This window comes from Nerophis ophidion, linkage group LG23, assembly GCF_033978795.1.
Source record: "Nerophis ophidion isolate RoL-2023_Sa linkage group LG23, RoL_Noph_v1.0, whole genome shotgun sequence".
In the NCBI taxonomy this organism is placed as follows: Eukaryota; Metazoa; Chordata; class Actinopteri; order Syngnathiformes; family Syngnathidae; genus Nerophis; species Nerophis ophidion.
The window spans coordinates 26,632,358-26,654,682 of record NC_084633.1 but is presented as its reverse complement, the minus strand read 5'-3'; the positions used below and the strand labels follow the sequence as shown (position 1 = coordinate 26,654,682).

At 37.4% G+C, this 22,325-nt stretch overlaps 1 protein-coding gene across 1 annotated transcript in view; it reads right to left on the bottom strand.

Moving 5' to 3' along the window:
• Window positions 1-22,325, bottom strand: part of wizb (WIZ zinc finger b) — a 170,719-nt gene that overhangs the window by 4,038 nt on the left and 144,356 nt on the right. The gene's annotated exons all lie outside the window — the stretch shown is intronic.

The following is a 22,325-nucleotide window of genomic DNA, read 5'->3' as shown; positions in this document are numbered from 1 at the left end:
GTGGTGAACCTCGCCCCATCCTTGTTTGTGAATTACTTAGCATTTCATGGAAACTGCTTTTATACCCAATCATGGCACCCACCTGTTCACAATTAGCCTGTTCACATTTGGCATGATTCAAATAAGTGTTGGATGAGCATTCCTCAACTTTCTCAGTCTTTTTTGCCACTTGTGCCAGCTTTTTTGCAACATGTTGCAGGCGTTATATTTCAAATGAGGTAATATTTGCAAAAAATAAAGTTGACCAGTTAGAACATTAAGTATCTTGTCTTTGCAGTCTATTCAATTGAATATAAGTTGAAAAGGATTTGCGAATCATTGTATTCTGTTTTTATTTACCATTTACACAACGTGCCAACTTCACTGGTTTTGGGGGTTTTGTACATGCCAACCTTCAGCAGATCAGGCCCATAATCCAATACTTGTTTATTTTCACTAATACCAGACCAATATGGAGTATGGTAGAAAATGTCTGTATATCGTCCTTTAGCTGTTGAGACTCAGAGTATTTTCAACGAGTGCACTTACTTGGGATGCTCATGTGGTACCGCAGGGGTCTTTTGATTTAATCTTCAAGGGTAGACCTCTTCCTGCCCAAAAGAGCTTCATTGAAGACGAGTTACTTACTAACCTAATATACAGAAAGTTTACATACACTTGTAAAGAACATAATGTCATGGCTGTCTTGAGTTTCCAATCCTTTCTACAAGCCTTGTTTTTTTTTGATAGAGTGATTGGAGCACATACTTGTGGGTCACAGAAAACATTCATGAAGTTTGCTTCTTTTATGAATTTATTATGGGTCAAAAGTATACATACAGCAATGTTAATATTTGCTTACATGTCCCTTGGCAAGTTTCACTGCAATAAGGCACTTTTGGTAGCCATCTACAAGCTTCTGCTTGAATTTTTGCCCACTCCTCTTGAAAAAATGGGTGCAGTTCAGTTAAATGTGTTGGTTTTGACATGGACTTGTTTCTTCAGCATTGTCCACACGTTTAAGTCAGGACTTTGGGAAGGCCATTCTAAAACCTTCATTCTAGCCTGATTTAGCCATTACTTTAGCACTTTTGATGTGTGTTTGGGGTCATTGTCCTGTTGGAACACCCAACTGCGCCCAAGACCCAACCTCCGGGCTGATGATTTTAGGTTGTGCTGAAGAATTTGGAGGTTATCCTCCTTTTTCATTGTCCCATTTACTGTCTGTAAAGCACCAGTTCCATTGGCAGCAAAACAGTGCCAGAGCATAATACCACCGCCATGCTTGACGGTAGGAATTATGTTCCTGGGATTAAAGGCCTCACCTTTTCTCCTCCAAACATATTGCTGGGTATTGCGGCCAAACAGCTCCATTTTTTTCCATCTGACATCACATGGACAAAGATAAGACCTTCAAATGTAACAAAAATGGAGCTGTTTGGCCACAATACCCAGCAATATGTTTGGAGGAGAAAAGGTGAGGCCTTTATCCCAGGAACATAATTCCTACCGTCAAGCATGGCGGTGGTAGTATTATGCTGTTGGCTTGTTTTGCTGTCTGGTGCTTTAAATGGGACAATGAAAAAGGAGGATTACCTCCAAATTAGTCAGAACAACCTAGAATATTCAGGCTGGAGTTTGGGTCTTGGGCGCAGTTGGGTGTTCCAACAAGACAGTGACCCCAAACAGACCAAACAGTGGCCTAATGGTTAGAGTGTCCGCCCTGAGATCGGTAGGTCGTGAGTCCAAATCCCGGCCGAGTCATACCAAAGACTATAAAAACGGGACCCATTACCTCCCTGCTTGGCACTCAGCATCAAGAGTTGGAATTGGGGCTTAAATCACCATAAATGATTCCCGGGCGCGGCACCGCTACTGCTCACTGCTCCCCTCACCTCCCAGGGTGTGATCAAGGGTGATGGGTCAAATGCAGAGAATAATTTCGCCACATCTAGTATGTGTGTGACAATCATTGGTACGTTGTACTTTAACCAAACACATGTCAAAAGTGGTAAAGGAATGGCTTAATCAGACTTGAATGAAGGTTTTAGAATGGCTTTCCCAAAGTCCTGACTTAAACATGTGGACAATGCTGAAGAAACAAGTCCATGTCAAAAATCCAACAAATTCAGCTGAACTGCACCAATTTTGTCAAGAGGAGTGGCCAAAAATTCAACCAGAAGCTTGTGGATGACTACCAAAAGCGCCTTATTGCAGTGAAACTTGCCAAGGGACATGTAAGCAAATATTAACATTGCTGTATGTATACTTTTGACCCAGCACATTTGCTCACATTTTCTGTCGACCCATAATAAATTCATAAAGGAACCAAACTTCATGATTGTTTTTTGTGACCAACAAGTATGTGCTCCAATCACTCTATCACAAAAAAATACAAGTTGTAGAATTTATCGGAAGCTCAAGACAACCATGACATTATGCCGCGATATGGTTCTGAACCACATTTTAGTTCGCCACAACAATTTTCCGGACTATCTGGCTTTTAACACCATTAGGCACGAGTAATTTAAAGACAACGGTTTATCTCAATTTCTTCCACCTGCCAAATGGGCATTATCATAATGTTCTGGTTCGGGGAGCGAAAAGCTTCGGACGTGCGGCTTGTTTTGCTGGCTGGACACTCCCCGATAAAAGCAGGGGGAGCAGCAAAAGGGAGAGATCAATATAAATGTTCTGTGTGGACGGTCAGGAGCTGAGAGTAAACAATGAGGCTCGAAAGCAAACATATGGAAGCAGACAGGAAATGAGATTCGTCAAGACAGATTATTATCCTTCCTTGCACGTGAATAAATAAAGAAGTCGACTGCTCGCGGGTTATGTAATGAGGGACTTGGAGGAACCAGCTGGTTTGGAACAATCTCAATCAGGTCGTTGAAGAGCGACCCCGAGCATTTTGGGTTTACTTTCATCTAGTGTTGTCCCCCTGCGATGAGGTGGCAGCTTGTCCAGGGTGGAAACCACCTTCCGCCTGAATGCAGCTGAGATAGGCTCCAGAACAGCCTGGTCCTGATTCCACAGCGTCAAGGCCATTCGAGGGAGTCAAATCGGAGATTAGGATGTGTATTTTCCGTAAGCAGACAAAACAATGACTTGTCTGATCTATTCGTCCATGCTGGGTGCTCGCAAATTCAATTAAATTTTCTTTTTCAGCAAGCTTCTCCATGATGGATAGTGTTGTCCCCATACCAATATTTTAGTATCGGTACTGGTACCAAAATGTATTTAGATTATTTTCTGAATAAGGGGGACCACAAAAAATGGCCTTATTGGCTTTATTGGAATAAAAAATCTTAGGGTACATTAATAAAATAGTGAACATATTGGACAACTTGTCTTTTAGTAGTAAGTAAACAAACAAAGGCTGCCAATTAGTCTGCTGACATATGCAGTAACATATTTTGTCATTTATCTACCTATTTTTTTGTCAACATTATGAGGGACAAACTGTAAAAATGTATTATTAATTGTTCTGCCCTCACTATACGTGTTGAGGTTATACAGCTTGGCAGACAGCTAACAAACAATCCAAGACGTAGGGCTGGGAGATATGGCCTTTTTTTTACAAACCCTGTTTCCATATGAGTTGGGAAATTGTGTTAGATGTAAATATAAACAGAATACAATAAATTGCAAATCATGTTCAACCCATATTCAGTTGAAAATGCTACAAAGACAACATATTTGATGTTCAAACTGATAAACATTTTTTTTTGTGTGCAAAATAATCATTAACTTTAGAATTTGATGCCAGCAACGCGTGACAAAGAAGTTGGGAAAGGTGGCAATAAATACTGATAAACTTGATTAATGCTCATCAAACACTTATTTGGAACATCCTACAGGTGTGCAGGCTAATTGGGAACCGTTGGGTGCCAGGATTGGGTATAAAAGCAGCTTCCATGAAATGCTAAGTAATTTACAAACAAGGACGGTGCGAGGGTCACCACTTTGTAAGCAAATTGTCGAACAGTTTTAGAACAACATTTATCAACGAGCTATTGCAAGGAATTTAGGGATTTCACCATCTACGGTCTGTAAAATCATCAAAAAGTTCAGAGAATCTGGAGAAATCACTGCACGTAAGCGATGATATTACGGACCTTTGAGCCCTCAGGCGGCATTGCATCAAAAACCGACATCAGTGTGTAAAGGATATCACCACATGGGCTCAGGGACACTTCATAAAACCACTGTCAGTAACTACAGTTGGTTGCTACATCTGTAAAACTCTGCTATGCAAAGCAAAACCTATTTATCAACAACACCAAGGAACGCCGCTGGCTTCGCTGGGCCCGAGCTCATCTAAGATGGACTGATGCAAAATGGAAAAGTGTGGCCTGACGAGTCCACATTTCAAATTATATTTGAAAATTGTGGACGCAAAATTCAAAAGCCAGCATCTGTGATGGTTTGGGGGTGCATTAGTGCCCAAGGCATGGGTAACTTACACATCTGTGAAGGCACCGCTAATGCTGAAAGGTCCATACAGGTTTTGGAACAACATATGTTGTCATCCAAGCAATGTTATCATGGACGCCCCTGCTTATTTCAGCAAGACAATGCCAAGCCACGTGTTACAACAGCGTGGTTTTGTAGTAAAAGAGTGAGGGTACTTTCCTGCAGTCCAGACCTGTCTCCCATCGAAAATGTGTGGCGCATTATGAAGCGTAAAATACGACAGCAGAGACCCCAGACTGTTGAACGACTGAAGCTCTACATAAAACAAGAATCAGAAAGAATTCCACTTTCAAAGCTTCAACAATTAGTTTCCTCAGTTCCCATACGTTTATTGGGTGTTGTTAAAAGAAAAGGTGATGTAACACAGTGGTGAACATGTCCTTTCCCAACTACTTTGGCACATGTTGCAGCCATGAAATTCTAAGTTAATTATTTGCAAAAAAAAAATAAAGTTTATGAGTTTGAACATCATATATGTTGTCTTTGTAGTGCATTCAACTGAATATGGGTTGAAAAGGATTTGCAAATCATTGTATTCTGTTTATATTTACATCTAACACAATTTCCCAACTCATATGGAAACGAGGTTTGTAATATCGCAATATTTTTTAGGCCATATCGCGATACACGATTTATATCTCGATATTTTGCATTAACCTTGAATGAACACTTGTTGCATATACTCACAGCAGTATGATGATTCTATGTGTCTACATTAAAACATTATTCTTTATACTGCATTGATTTATGCTCTTTTTAAACTTCCATGCAGAGAGGGAAATCACAACTAAAAAAAAAAAAAAAATGTTCATACGGTGTTGATCTGGAAATGTTTGCCTCAACATTTTGATGGTATGGCATCGAATTGAGATGTTGACATGCGGAGTGTCAGGCTCGGACAAAGGAATGAACTCAGATGCAGAGTATGGATACTTAGTAGCGCTTTTATTTTGACGGCTCTTTCACCTCCAGAGTCAGAGTAATACAATATCTACAAATAACAAAAACGGTCGGCGAAAAAGGTTCCCAAAAAGGGAATAACCGAGAATCACTCCTAAAAAGGAAGAAAATGCAAAAACAAAGATGAACTATAATTTGCGCCGTAGCTGCTATGAAACCTATTAAAATAAAACGCTCCAACAGGATGAATATAACAATGACTATGAACCTTTCTACACTTAATCTTGATTTAATATTGGTAAACAAAAAAATCACTCAAAAAAATTTGAGGAAAGAAAGATTGGTAGGAAAAAAATAATAACCCACCACTTCCGTTGAAAAAAAACTAAATAACAAAATTCACTCTACTGAGGAGGAGAAAAAGTCAAACTCAAAATAGCAGCGTGGGAAATCAGGATCCAGGAAAATAAGCGTGGAACGAGGCAAGGCATGGACTTAGACATGGAAGCGAGACAGGCACGAAAACTCGAGACAATCTGGCACAGACAAAACACTTGACAAATTACGATTGTCTGTTCGACATATATTTCCACTTGAAGCCAAACAATGGAACCCCTGCTGTTTTCCTTGGGAATTAATTATTTTTTCATTTGTTACCAGATTCTCACCTTCTCTCTCTAGTATTACCACTCTGCTAGCATCACAGCTAACGTTACCCATGCTGCTGCCGTTTTAAGTCCTCAAGACATTCATTAAAACTAGACTGACCATACGTCCTGTCCTCTTTTCCCCGGACATGTCCTCTTTTGCGGGACTGTCCGGGGTGTCCGGGCGGGGTTTCTTAAATGCCTCAAATGTCCGGCGTTTTGTTTCAAGGTTGCGTGTATTTTCAAAGCACGTACAGGATTAAGAAGGGGTTGAAAACAAAACAAATTGTGAAGGTGTGCACACGATTACAGGCAGGAAATTATTGTATTTTTATTTTTTTTCAATTTTTTTTTGTCCTTTCCATCAACTTGGGCAAATCCTAGTGTTGATGTAGATCAGGGGTCGGCAACCTTTACCACTCAAAGAGCCATTTTGACCCGTTTCACAAAGTAAAAAAAACAATGGGAGCCACTAAACTCTTTTGAAATTTATAATGAAACAACACTGCATACAGAGTTTTTTTTTTTTTTTGCTTTGTGTTATGTATAAACCAGAGGTCTCAGACACGCGGTCCGCAAATGATCCCCCGGGAAGAGCTAGACGAAGTGGCTGGAGATAGGGAAGTCTGGGCTTCCCTGCTTAGGCTGCTGCCCCCGCGACCCGACCTCGGATAAGCGGAAGATGATGGATGGATGGATGGATGAATTTAATGTTAGCGCGGCCCGCGAGTTTTGTATGAATGCATCTTGACAGCATCACACTTGACAACCCTCCCAATCCTTCCGGGAGACTACCGAATTTCAGAGTGACTATTCTCTTGAATATCAGCTTATTCTCTCCCAGACAATAATAATAAAAGCGTGCTATCGTGGCACTACTAATAGCGCCCTCTATAACCTGTGCAATCAGCTTGCCAGCCCAGTCAGGGAAAGGGTTCTGGGTATTTGTTCTGTTGTGTTTATGTTGTGTTACGGTTGGGATGTTCTCCCGAAATGTGTTTGTCATTCTTGTTTGGTGTGGGTTCACAGTGTGACGCATTTTAGTAAGAGTGTTAAAGTAGTTTATATCACAACATTCAGTGTGACCTGTATGGGTGTTGAACAATTATGCCTTGCAGTCACTGACGTGTATTAACAAAGACCACATCACATACTACATGTGACCAGCTGGCACGCAGGTAGCACTGGGTAAAAGCGGGCGCGACGACAAGTTTAAGAGGACGTTAAAGGCAGGCGTTGCTATCACAGCACGTCGTCTATATTGTTGTCAGGGTGAAAATCGGAGAAAGCTTATCCTGGGAGAGGCACTGAAATCTGGAGGCCTCCTGGAATAATCGGGGGTGTCGGCAAGTATGCAGCTGAGCCACATCAGAGTGATCAAAGAGCCGCATGCGGCTCCGGAGCCGCGGGTTGCCGACCCCAGATGTAGATGAACATATCTGGGGAACACATACTCTTGTTGCCTTTTATGTATTTGACTTTATTGAATAGACTTATATTAATGTTTGGCGCAGGTGGACCGGAGTAAGAGGGGAGAGAAAAAATAAGAAAAAGGAAGATAGAGGGGGAAATTATGGGGAAAAAAGGGGGATAAGACAAAGTGGATTGTAAACACAACTGGATAGAGTTTATTATCGATGAAAAATCTTTGGATTTTTCTTCACCAACAGCTAAATAATGGAACGGATTTTATGCATTCAAAATCATAAATAATCAGCTAAGAATATGTCTTCTTGTCTTACTTAAGGATTGTGAATGATAAACAACACATTTATTTTAAATTTTCCAGTACGACTGATCCAATAATATGGTAAAAGCGACGTAGAATCTATGGAAATTACCAAAGGTGTTTGGAGCGGAATATTCAAAATGGCCTAAATTTGTGACATTTTGCGATGTTTAGACGGTATTTTCACATACTTTGCGGCTTGTAAACACAATTGGATATAGTTTATTATCGATGGAAAATCTGTGGATTTTTCTTGACTGACGGCTAAATAATGGAATGGATTTTATGCATTCAAAATCGTAAATAAGTAGCTAAGAATATGTGTTATTTTCTTACTTAAGGATTGTGAATGATAAACAAAACATTTATTTCCAATTTTCCAGTACGACTGATCTAAAAATATGGTAAAAGTGACGTAAAATCTATGGAAATTACCGAAGGTGTTTGGAGCAGAATATTGAAAATGGGCTGAATATGTGACATTTTGTGATGTTCAAACGGTATTTTCACATACTTTGCGGATTGTAAACACAATTGGATAAAGTTTATTATCGATGGAAAATCCGTGGATTTTTCTTGACTGACGGCTAAATAATGGAATGGATTTTATGCATTCAAAATCGTAAAAAGGTAGCTAAGAATATGTGTTATTTTCTTACTTAAGGATTATAATTGATAAACAACACATTTATTTCCAATTTTCCAGTACAACTGATCTAATAATATGGTAAAAGTGACGTAGAATCTATGGAAATTACCGAAGGTGTTTGGGGCAGAATTTTGAAAATGGGCTGAATTTGTGACATTTTGTGATGTTTACACGGTATTTTTTTTTTACATACTTTGCGGATTGTAAACACAATTGGATATAGTTTATTATCGATGGACAACCTTTGGATTTTTCGTCAGCGACGGCTAAATAATGGATTGGATTTTATGCATACAAAATCGTAATCAATTAGCTAAGAATATGTATTCTTGTCTTACTTAAGGATTGTAAAAGATAAACAACACATTTATTTTCAATTTTCCAGTACGACTGATCTAATAATACGGTAAAAGTGACATAGAATCAATGGAAATTACCGAAGGTGTTTGGAGCGGAATATTCCAAATGGCCTAAATTCGTGACATTTTGTGAAAATACTATTTGTATTTTCACATACTTTGCGGATTGTAAACACTATTGGATATAGTTTATTATCCATGGAAAACCGATGGATTTTTCTTCAGAGACGGCTAAATAATGGATTGGATTTTATGCATACAAAATGGTAAATATTTAGCTAAGAATATGTAATCTTGTCTTACTTAAGGATTGTAAAAGATAAACAGCACATTTATTTCCAATTTTCCAGTATGACTGATCTAATAATATGGCAAAAGTGACATAGAATCAATGGAAATTACCGAAGGTGTTTGGAGCGGAATATTCCAAATGGGCTGAATTTGTGACATTTTGTGATGTTTAAATGGTATTTTCACACACTTTGTGGATTGTAAACATAGCTAGATATGTTTTTAATGGATACAACAAAACACAATTCAGCATATCAATACAACGTGTTTGTCCACTCTCCTGCTACTTTAAGACATAATGTTCGTACTTTTAGATGTTTCAGCGCGTCACATCCCCGAGAAAGTCAACAAGTTCCATTATTGATGAGAATCTAATTGCCTTCGTGAAAGCCAAACGATCAATAGGAATTGATCAGCGGGAGCTTTTGCATAAAGGCAGCAGAAGCATGAGCTCATTTTGGGCCTTAAAGTAAAGAAGAGGCAGGGATACGTCACATCTAATATTGTTTTCTTTTCTCCCCGGTCTTGCCACTAATTAAATCAACCATTGTCGCACAACAACAGACTTTCCAGCCGGGAAACGAAGGTCATCTCATCCAACCCAGAAGCAGGTGGAGGAACGTATTGTTTACCTCCTAGAACATGGTCAGGAGTTGCACGAACTAGGACTCTTCCAGTCCTTTCAGACAAACAAAGTGGAGACACAATGTGCTCCGACTGCACCCGGGGACGTTTACGATCTGAGGACACTTCAATTGCTACAAAAACGTTTTATTAACGATAAATGTAAACAAAGAGTGACAAGGTTTTTTAATAGCGTTCACAAGTTGATTGTTCGGGAAACTGCACCTTTTTTTTTGGAATGTTGCCTATCGTTCACAAGCATTATGAGACCCTTGACCAGGCCTGGGCAATTATTTTGACTCGGGGGCCACATTTATAGAAAAAAATGTGTCTGGGGGCTGGTATTTCTATTTTTAGTAACACTAATACAAAACCTCACAATAATGTCTGATTGAATGCTAAAAACGTTATGACAGACCGCCTTGAAAACCGTAATGGAATTTTAAATTTTTCTATAAAGGATACAACACTGAATATTAACAAAATATGAACGTCACACGCCCTTTAGATCGACATATTTTGCAATCAAGTGAAACGCAACAAAAATGCAACAGTGAAATATGAACGCGAAGGGTACAAAAACCCCCCACCTACAATCTGATGTATCGGATATATTACTAAGCTTTAGAACTTTGTTGTGAAAATCTCCTCTGCGTCTGTGGAAACACTTCCCGCCCACAAAACTTGGTGCCTCGTCTGACCAGCTGTGATTACTTTACCATAGTAACTGCAAACTCCGTTTCCATATGAGTTGGGAAATTGTGTTAGATGTAAATATAAACAGAATACAATGATTTGCAAATCCTTTTCAACCCATATTCAATTAAATGCACTACAAAGACAAGATACTTGATGTTCAAATTCATAAACTTTTTTATTTTTTTGCAAATAGCGATGAGGTGGCGACTTGTCCAGGGTATACCCCGCCTTCCGCCCGATTGAAGCTGAGATAGGCGCCAGCACCCCCCGCGACCCCAAAAGGGAATAAGCGGTAGGAAATGGATGGAATTAACTTAGAATTTCATGGCTGCAATCAATCAATCAATCAATGTTTATTTATATAGCCCCAAATCACAAATGTCTCAAAGGACTGCACAAATCATTACGACTACAACATCCTCGGAAGAACCCACAAAAGGGCAAGGAAAACTCACACCCAGTGGGCAGGGAGAATTCACATCCAGTGGGACGCCAGAGACAATGCTGACTATGAGAAACCTTGGAGAGGACCTCAGATGTGGGCAACCCCCCCCCCTCTAGGGGACCGAAAGCAATGGATGTCGAGCGGGTCTAACATGATACTGTGAAAGTTCAATCCATAGTGGCTCCAAGACAGCAGCGAGAGTCCCGTCCACAGGAAACCATCTCAAGCGGATCAGCAGCGTAGAGATGTCCCCAACCGATACACAGGCGAGTGGTCCATCCTGGGTCCCGACAAGCGGTCCATCCTGGGTCTCGACTCTGGACAGCCAGTACTTCATCCATGGTCATCGGACCGGACCCCCTCCACAAGGGAGGGGGGGACATAGGAGAAAGAAAAGAAGCGGCAGATCAACTGGTCTAAAAAGGAGGTCTATTTAAAGGCTAGAGTATACAGATGAGTTTTAAGGTGAGACTTAAATGCTTCTACTGAGGTAGCATCTCGAACTGTTACCGGGAGGGCATTCCAGAGTACTGGAGCCCGAACGGAAAACGCTCTATAGCCCGCAGACTTTTTTTGAGCTCTAGGAATCACTAATAAGCCGGAGTCTTTTGAACGCAGATTTCTTGCCGGGACATACGGTACAATACAATCGGCAAGATAGGCTGGAGCTAGACCGTGTAGTATTTTATACGTAAGTAGTAAAACCTTAAAGTCACATCTTAAGTGCACAGGAAGCCAGTGCAGGTGAGCCAGTACAGGCGTAATGTGATCAAACTTTCTTGTTCTTGTCAAAAGTCTAGCAGCCGCATTTTGTACCAACTGTAATCTTTTAATGCTAGACATGGGGAGACCCGAAAATAATACGTTACAGTAATCGAGACGAGACGTAACAAACACGTGCCAAAGTAGTTGGGAAAGGGCATGTTCACCACTGTGTTACATCACCTTTTCTTTTAACAACACTCAATAAACGTTTGGGAACTGAGGAAACTAATTGTTGAAGCTTTGAAAGTGGAATTCTTTCCCATTCCTAATTTATGTAGAGCTTCAACAGTCCGGGGTCTCCGCTGTTGTATTTTACGCTTCATAATGCGCCACACATTTTCGATGGGAGACAGGCCTGGACTGGAGGCGGGCCAGGAAAGTACCCGCACGCTGTTGTAACACGTGCTGAATGTGGCTCGGCATTGTCTTGCTGAAATAAGCAGGGGCGTCCATGAAAAAGATGGCAGCATATGTTGTTCCAAAACCTGTATGTACCTTTCAGCATTAATGGTGCCTTCACAGATGTGTAAGTTACCCATGCCTTGGGCACTAATGCACCCCCATACCATCACAGATGCTGGCTTTTTAACTTTGGGTCGATAACAGTCTGGATAGTTCGCTTCCCCTTTGGTCCGGATGACACGATGTCGAATATTTCCAAAAACAATTTGAAATGTGGACTCGTCAGACCACAGAACACTTTTCCACTTTGCATCAATCAATCAATGTTTATTTATATAGCCCTAAATCACTAGTGTATCGATCATCAGCATCAGTCCATCTTAGATGATCTCGGGCCCAGATAAGCCGGCGGCATTTCTGGATGTTGTTGATAAATGGCTTTTGCTTTGCATAGTAGAGCTTTAACTTGCACTTACAGATGTAGCGACCAACTGTATTTAGTGACAGTGGTTTTCTGAAGTGTTCCTGAACCCATGTGGTGATATCCTTTAGAGATTGATGTTGGTTTTTGATACAATGCCGTCCGAGCAATCGAAGGTCACGGTCATTCAATGTTGGTTTCCGGCCATGCCGCTTACATGGAGTGATTTCTCCAGACTCTCTGAACCTTTTGATGATATTATGGACCGTAGATGTTGAAATCCCTAAATTTCTTGCAATTGCACTTTGAGAAACGTTGTTCTTAAACTGTTTGACTATTTGCTCACGCAGTTGTGGACAAAGGGTTGTACCTCGCCCCATCCTTTCTTGTGAATTACTTAGCATTTCATGGAAGCTGTTTTTATACCCAATCATGGCACTCACCTGTTCCCAATTAGCCTGCATACCTGTGGGATGTTCCAAATAAGTGTTTGATGAGCATTCCTCAGCTTTATCAGTATTTATTTCCACCTTTCCCAACTTCTTTGTAACGTGTTGCTGGCATCAAATTCTAAATTTAATGATTATTCGCAAAAAACTTTTTTCCTCAGTTTGAACATCAAATATGTTGTCTTTGTAGCATATTCAACTGAATATGGGTTGAAAATGATTTGCAAATCATTGTATTCTGTTTATATTTACATCTAACACAATTTCCCAACTCATATGGAAACGGGGTTTGTAATTAGATGACCATAGTAACTAATTAGATTAGCATAGTAACGATTTAGATGACCATAGTAACTGGTATATCATGCATAAGCACAGATTCCAACCATTGAAAAACTTTGAATAGTTCAAGACTTACGGTCAGTAGAAAACATGAGTGCACATTAATGGCAGCTACACTTTAAATCTTAAAGATCTAAAAAAAATAAATATTTGGGAATGTCCGGCGGGCCAGATTGAAAAGCTCAATAGGTCGCATGTGGCCTTAATTTGCCCAGGTCTGCCCTTGACGATGGATTTTTATTTAATGCATTCTAAATATTAAATAAAAGTCAATGGGAGGTCCGCTACTACGACCATAAAACCCGATAAAAATCATCCAAAAAGCACCAACAATACTTTTTTATATTTGGCGACTTCAATATTGACAAGAAATAGTGATATTGTTATTATAAGTGCTAACGCAGACCGACTAGTTATAGAGGCGATGGATCACGAGCCAGTGTGCCCTGCTTAAGTTAAGTTAAAGTGCCAATGATTGTCACAATTTGTCCTCTGCATTTGACCCATCCCCTTGATCACCCCTGGAAAGTGAGGGGAGCAGTGAACAGCAGCGGTGCCGCGCCAAGGAATCATTTATGGTGATTAAAACCCCAATTCCAACTCTTGATGCTGAGTGCCAAGCAGGGAGGTAATGGGTCCCATTTTTTTATAGTCTTTGGTATGACTCGGCCGGGGTTTGAACTCACAATCTACCGATCTCAGGGCGGACACTCTAACCACTAGGCCTCGTGGTCCTCTCTTCCTTGCTCGTCAAACTTTATTCTGGTTCATAAATAAGTTTGCTTATCGCCCAAACCGCTTCCACAGCGGATGCCATCTCCTCTGCACTGCACCCGAGCTTAGAACATCTGGAAGGAAAGGACACACACACCTGCGAATTTGTTTCTGGACTTTGGCGCAATCATCCCGAAGCACATGGTGAGCAAACTGGGGGTACTAAATCCCCCTTGGATTCAGTACCCCCCAATGCAACTGGCTGCTAGACTTCCTCACAGACAGACCCCAGTCTGTGAGAGTGGGCGACAACCTGTCCAGTGCCATCTCCCTGAGCACCGGCTCCCCCCATTGCTGCGTCCTGAGTCCATGGTCATGTTGATGACCCATGACTGCTGCGCCAGGACCACTACGAACCACATTGTGAAGTATGCGGACGACACGACAGTAGTGGGTCTCATTCGTGACAACAACGACATGGACTACAAGGAGGAAGTGAAACATCCGGTTGACTGGTACAGAACCAACAACCTGGTCCTGAACGTCGACAAGGCAAAGGAAATCATCGTCGATTTAAGGAGGCACCAGTCCAGCCACACTCCACTCTTCATCAACGGCACAGCAGTGGAAATGGTAAGCAGCACCAAGTTCCTGACGATATGACCTGGTCCCTACACACTGGTGCTCTTGTAAAAAGAGCTCAGCAGCGCATGCACTTATTGAATCGGATGAAAAGAGCACAGCTCCCTCCCATTCTACAGAGTTTTTATTGATTGATTGGAACTTCATTGATTGATTGATTGATTGATACTTTTATTAGTAGATTGCACAGTACAGTACATATTCCGTACAATTGACCACTAAATGGTAACACCCGAATAAGTTTTTCAACTTGTTTAAGTCGGGGTCCACGTTAATCAATTCATGGTATATGGTGCTCAGAGGCACTATAGAGAGCCTACTGACCAAACGCATCCCTGTCTGGACTGGAGTCTGCATTGGCTCGGACTGGAAGTCTCTCCAGTGAGTGGTGAGGATGGGGGAAAAGATCATCAGGACTTCTCTTCGTCCTATCCGGGAAATCACAAAAAGCTGCTGCCTGACCAGAGCTCTGTCATGATCTGTGGTTTGGATCATGTTTTATGTTATTTTCTGTTTAAGACTCCATTAGTTCCTCTTTGCACTTCCTTGTTTGTTTTGTGTCCATGGTTGCTCATTGTGTTCACCCGTCTCTGATTAGTGCTCACCCGCTCACCTGCTTTCCAAGCACTAATCAGAGGCAGTATTTAAACTTGTCTTTGTTTGGGCGGCATAGCTCGGTTGGTAGAGTGGCCGTGCCAGTAACTTGAGAGTTGCAGGTTCGATTCCCGCTTCTGCCACCCTAGTCACCGCCGTTGTGTCCTTGGGCAAGACACTTTACCCACCTGCTCCCAGTGCCACCCACACTGGTTTAAAATGTAACTTAGATATTGGGTTCACTATGTAAACCGCTTTGAGTCACTAGAGAAAAGCGCTATATAAATATAATTCACTTCACTTCACTTTGTCAGTCGGTCTGGTGACATTGCGAGTTTTTTACGCCAAAGTTCATGCTGCTCTTTTCAAGCCACAGGGAGTGTTGCTTGTTTTATGTATATAGTTTACGTCAGGCGTCACCAACGCGGTACCCGCTGGCCTGTTCTAAAAATAGCTGAAATAGCAGCACTTACCAGTGAGCTGCCTCTGTTTTTTTATATTTTATTTATTTACTAGCAAGCTGGTCTCGCTTTTCTCGACATTTTTAATTCTAAGAGAGACAAAACTCAAATAGAATTTGAAAATCCAAGAAAATATTTTAAAGACTCGGTCTTCACTTGTTTAAATAAATTCATTTATTTTTTTTACTTTGATTCTTATAACTTTCAGTAAGACAATTTTAGAGAAAAAAATACAACCTTAAGAATGATTTTAGGATTTTTAAACACATATACCTTTTTACCTTTTAAATTCCTTTCTCTTCTTTCCTGACAATTTAAATCAATGTTCAAGTATTTTTATTGTAAAGAATAATAAATACATTTTAATTTAATTCTTCATTTTAGCTTCTGTTTTTTGAACGAAGAATATTTGTGAAATATTTCTTCAAACTTATAATTAAAAATCAAAACAATTATTCTGGCAAATCTACAAAATCTTTAGAATCAAATTTATATCTTATTTCAAAGTCTTTTGAATTTCTTTTAACATTTTTGTTCTAGAAAATCTAGAAGAAATAATGATTTGTCTTTGTTAGAAATATAGCTTGGCCCAATTTGTTATATATTCTAACAAAGTGCAGATTGGATTTTAACGTATTCAAAACATGTCATCAAAATTCTAAAATTAATCTTAATCAGGAAAAATGACTAATGATGTTCCATAAATTCTTTTTTTAAGTTTTTCAAAAAGAATCAAATTAGTTAGTTTTTCTCTTCATTTTTTTCGGTTGAATTTTAAATTTTAAAGAGTCGAAATTGAACATTAGCTACGTTTCAAAATTAAATTTTCATTTTTTTTTCCTGTTTTCTCTTCTTTTAAACCCTTCAATTAAGTGTTTTTTCCCCTCATTTATTCTCTACAAAAAAACTTCCGTAAAAGGAAAAAAAATGTGTACGGCGGAATGACAGACAGAAATGCACATTTATATATATATATATATATATGTATATATATATATATATATATATGTATACATATATATATATATATATATATATATATATATATATATATATATATATATATATATATATATATATATATATATATTCATTAAAGGTAAATTGAGCAAATTGGCTATTTCTGGCAATTTATTTAAGTGTGTATCAAACTGGTAGCCCTTCGCATTAATCAGTACCCAAGAAGTCGCTCTTGGTTTCAAAAAGGTTGGTGACCCCTGCTTTACGTTAAAGTGTTAGTTTTGTTTGCTGCACCAAGTTTGTGCCTTCGCCTTGTTGAGCGTCTTTTGTTTGTACCCCTTTTTTGAGTACTCAAAGATTAAATCATGTTTTTAACTTCAAGCCGGTCTAATCCATTTGCATCACGGGAGATTAAACCTCGCAGCAAACTGCGACCCCCCCGTCATGACAGGCTCAGAAAATCTGCAAAGACTCCTCCCACCCCCACCAAGGACTGTTTTCACTGCTGGACTCTAGGAAGTAACAGCTTTTTCCCTCAGGCAGTAAGGCTCTTGAACGCATCATAATAATCCTCTCAATTCCCCCCAAAATGGATTAACTGGCTGGAATACAAAGACAATATAACATACATCCATAAACGTGGATGCATATGCAAAAGTGCAATATATTTATCCGTACAGTAATCTATTTATTTATATCTGCACCTTATTGCTCTTTTATCCTGCACTACCATGACCTAATGCAACCAAATTTCATTCTTATCTGTACTGTAAAGGTGAAATTTTAATGACAATACAAAGGAAGTCTATGTCTAAATCATGCCTCTCACCTGAATAGTAGAAGGATGAGGACGTATTCCGACAAGTTGGTACACTTTGACAGGCGATTTAGACCCGGAGATGGCAAGAATGACACAAAAAGACGCTTGATTATGAGACATTCTTCATCCAAAGGGGAATATATGAACGGCATGGCAGTCGGCATCTTAATGACAGCAGACATTGTGCAGTAAGTGATGTTTTATTATGTCTGCGGGCTCTCATGAAGTCTGCAGTGAGTATTAATCAGTCATGTTGCTGGAAAAAAAAAGCTTTTGAAATGAATGTGCCGCATATGCTTAATAAGATTTAAATATTATAAATGTTACTACTTTACATATATACTTACATCATGTATATATTACATATTATTGACAGGCTGTAAGACCAAAAACAAACAAATACATAAATAAACAATCGGGGGGTAAAGTGACATATTAAAAAAAATTAAAAAATAAAAATTATAATTAAGTCAGATTTATGTACAAAAAAATGGCTAAAATATGATATTAACATACAGTATTTTCATGGATCGCTTTTACAAAAGCACATTTTTGTGCTAAATAAAGTGGTCGATACCAATAAATACGAAATAATTAATTGGAATTTCTCTGGAGTTGGTTGATACTACAGGGAAAATATTTTTATTTTAATAAAAATGTTTTGTCACAATATAAAACAAACAGGGCTTGTATTGCAATACCGATTCTTTGAATTTAAATTTCATAATTATTGAATAATAATAAAATAAATTTGCCTCCCATGTATGACATGGGGAAACAGTTTTTATTCAATTATTATTTTTTGATGACTTAATGCTACAATATAAAACAAACATGGCTCGTATCGCTGATACTGCTACCGATACTTTGACTTGAAATGTCTCATAATTACTAAATAATATTAAAAGTGAATTTGCTTCTTTTTAGTTGATTATGACTGTAATAATAAAAATGTTTTTTTTTATCCATTTATTGCAACAAAATAAAACAAACAGGGCTTGTATTGACGATACTGCTACCGATACTTTGACCTGAAATGTCTTATAATTACTGAATAATATTAAAAGTGAATTTGCTTCTTGTTAGTTGATTATGACTTTAATAATAAAAATGTTTTCTTTATTCACTTAATGCAACAAAATAAAACAAACAGGGCTTGTATTGTCGATACTGATAACGACATTTTGATTTGAAATATCCCCATTATTGAATAATATTAAAAGTTAATTAGCTTCTTGTTAGTTGATTACGACTGTAATAATACAGGGAAAATTTTATCTATAAAACAAATATTTTATGACCTAGAGAAATAAAATAAAATAACAGTATTGCCGATGCTGATACCAATATTTTAAATTGAAATGTCATAGTTATTGAATAATATTAAAAGTGAATTAGCGTCTTGTTAGTTGATTACGACTGTAATAATACAGAGAACATATTATATATAAATACAAATATTTTAGGACCTAAAGCAATTAAATAAAACAACAGTATTGCCGATATTGATTGAACTTTCACAGTATCATGTTAGACCCGCTCGACATCCATTGCTTTCCTCCTCTCCAAGGTTCTCATAGTCATCATTGTCACCGACGTCCCACTGGGTCATTATTGTCACCGATGTCCCGCTGGGTGTGAATTTTCCTTGCCCTTATGTGGACCTACCGAGGATGTCGTAGTGGTTTGTGCAGCCCTTTGAGACACTAATGATTTAGGGCTATATAAGTAAACATTGATTGATTGATTGAATACTTTGACTTGAGATATCATAATTATTGAATAATAATAAAAGTGAATTTGACTGTAGTTACTTAATTATGACTGTACTAATACAGGGACAATATTTAATTAAAAATGCAAATGCTTTTTTTAATGCAACAAAATAAAACAAGGCATGTATTGTTGATACTGATACCGATGCTTTAGCCTGAAATGTCATAATTATTGAATAATAATACAAGTGAATGAGCCTTTTGTGAGTTGATTATGACTGTAATACTACAGGGAAATATTTAGTTGAACTAAACATGTTTTATGAATGAATGCAACAAAATAAAACAAACAAGGCTTGTATTGCCGATACTGATACCAATACTTTGATTTGAAATATCATAGCTATTGAATAATAACAAAAGTGACTGAGCTTGTTGTGAGTTGATTATGACTGTAGTAAAACAGGGAATCTATTCTACTCAAATAAAACCATTTTTATGACTTAAAGCAAGTAGATAAAACAACAGTATCGCCGATATTGATACCATTATTTGATCTTGAAATGTCATCATTTTTTAAATAATAATTCAAGTTAATGTACCTGTAGTTAGTTGATTATGATTGTAATAATACAGGGCAAATTTTTAATTTGAAAGAATTTTTTTTATTTTTTATTTTATTTAATGCAACAAAATAAAATAAAAAACAGGGCTTATATTGCCAATACTGATACCGATACTTTGACTTGAAATATCATAATTATTGAATAATATTAATAGTTCATTTGTTTCTTGTTAGTTGATTATGACTGTAACGATACAGGAAAATACTTAGTTAAAATAAAATGTTTTATATATAATTTAATGCAACAAAAAACAAAAAAAAAGGGTTAATAATACCAAGACTGATACCGATGCTTTGACTTGAAATATCATAATTATTGAATAATATTAGTAGTTAATTTGTTTCTTGTTAGTTGATTATGACTGTAATGATACGGGGAAATACTTAGTTAGAATATATATTTTTAATATTTTAATGCAACAACAACAAAAAAACAAAAAAAAGGGCTTGTATTGTCAATACTGATACCGATACTTTAACTTTAAATACATTAATTATTGAATAATAAGACTGAACGAGCTTTTTGTGAGTTTTTTATGACTGAAATAATCGAGGGAAACAATTCTATTCAAATAAAAATATTTTTATGACTTAAAGCAACAAAATAAAAGAAACAGGGCTTTTATCGTCGATACTGATATCAATATTCTGACTTGAAATGTCATAATTATTGAATATTGTTATCAGTTCATTTGCCTGTAGTTAATTAATCATCACTTCAATACACAGGGAAACTATTGTCTTAAAAAAATTTTTTATTTATTAATAAATTCAAAAATAGAAAACAAACAGGGCTTGTATCGCCGATATATTGACTGAGAGATATTTAAATTATTGTATAATACTAAATGTGAGTTTACCCCGATTAAGTTAATCATGGTTATAATCACATATTTGATTCAAATACGTAACTCAATACAACAACATAAAACAAAACAAGCAGCATAAGGTGTCATTCTTGTACAATATTGGGATCTTTCCAAAGACGAAGCAATACAGCAGAGTCGCCACACACGTGACTAAACGGCGTCCTCTGCTGGACAACACGGGAATGACAGGACGTGTGTCTAAGATGCTGAAAGGAACAACACACTATCACCTAAATCGCCATCTTTGAACCCAAGATGGCGTCTTGTGGTTTTTTGACGCCTTATAAAATTAAAATGTTCATGTGGAATGATGTTTATGATTTTGAAAAAATAAACCAAAGTACGCAAGTCTGTACCCAAAGAAAACTCTACAACGCTGATTGGGATTGAGATTGGAACCCTCAACCTCCTAATAGTGAGGTCACCATGCGGCCCGATTAATATAAATAAAGAAAAACAATGTATAATGTAAGTAGATATATAACATATATGTAAATATATACAAAAAAATATATATTATATTCAATATAATGCATATTATATTGTATGTATGTATATATATATATATATATATATATATATATACACACACAATATATATGTAAATATATAAAATGTAAGTATAGAGCCCACAGACTCCATAATATATCATGTAACATAATATATATTATATATATATACTATATATATATATATAAAAAATATATTATGTACACATAATATATATATTTTACATAAATAAATATACAAAATATATATACACATATTAAATATAAAGAAAAACAAAAGAAAATCCATAACATTATTTAAATCCTCAAAGCAGTTCTAAATATATACTATATGATAATATAGTAATATTATATATATTTATATGTATACGTATACATATATATATATATATATATATATATATATATTAGTAAATGCCATGTCTGTTCATGTTTTTGTTTAGTTATGTTCTGCTTTGCTAAAGACTCCATTGTTTCTTGTTTTTCCACTTCCTTGTTTGTCTTATTACCACTCCAACCAATTAGTTTTCACCTTGTCCCCATGTCACGCACCTGTTTACACCAATCACCATAGTATTATTTAAGCCACAGTTACCAGGTAGTCAATCAATCAATCAATCAATGTTTATTTATATAGCCCCAAATCACAAATGTCTCAAAGGACTGCACAAATCATTACAACTACAACATCCTCGGAAGAACCCACAAAAGGGCAAGGAAAACACACCCAGTGGGCAGGGAGAATTCACATCCAGTGGGACGCCAGTGACAATGCTGACTATGAGAAACCTTGGAGAGGACCTCAGATGTGGGCAACCCCCCCCCTCTAAGGGACCGAAAGCAATGGATGTTGAGTCTGGCAACACCACCTCCTTCCCACGTCTACCACCTGTTATGCCTTCCATGCCCCTTGTCGTTTTCCAAGTAAGTTTTGTTTGTTATTCTTGCCATTGTGCAAGTGTTTTGTTTTATGTTCATGGTTTTGTTTCATAGCCAAGTTCTGTACCTTCATTGTGAGCACTTTTTGTTTGTTCCTGTTTTTAGTTAGTGTTAAAATAAAGAACAACTCTTGAAAGTAAATATATAAAATATAATATAAATTAAATGTAAGTATAAAAATATAATATATAATATATATTATAAATATACTATAAATACAAATATATAATATACACACATAATATACATATTTTATATAAATAAATATACAAAATATATACACACATATTTAATATA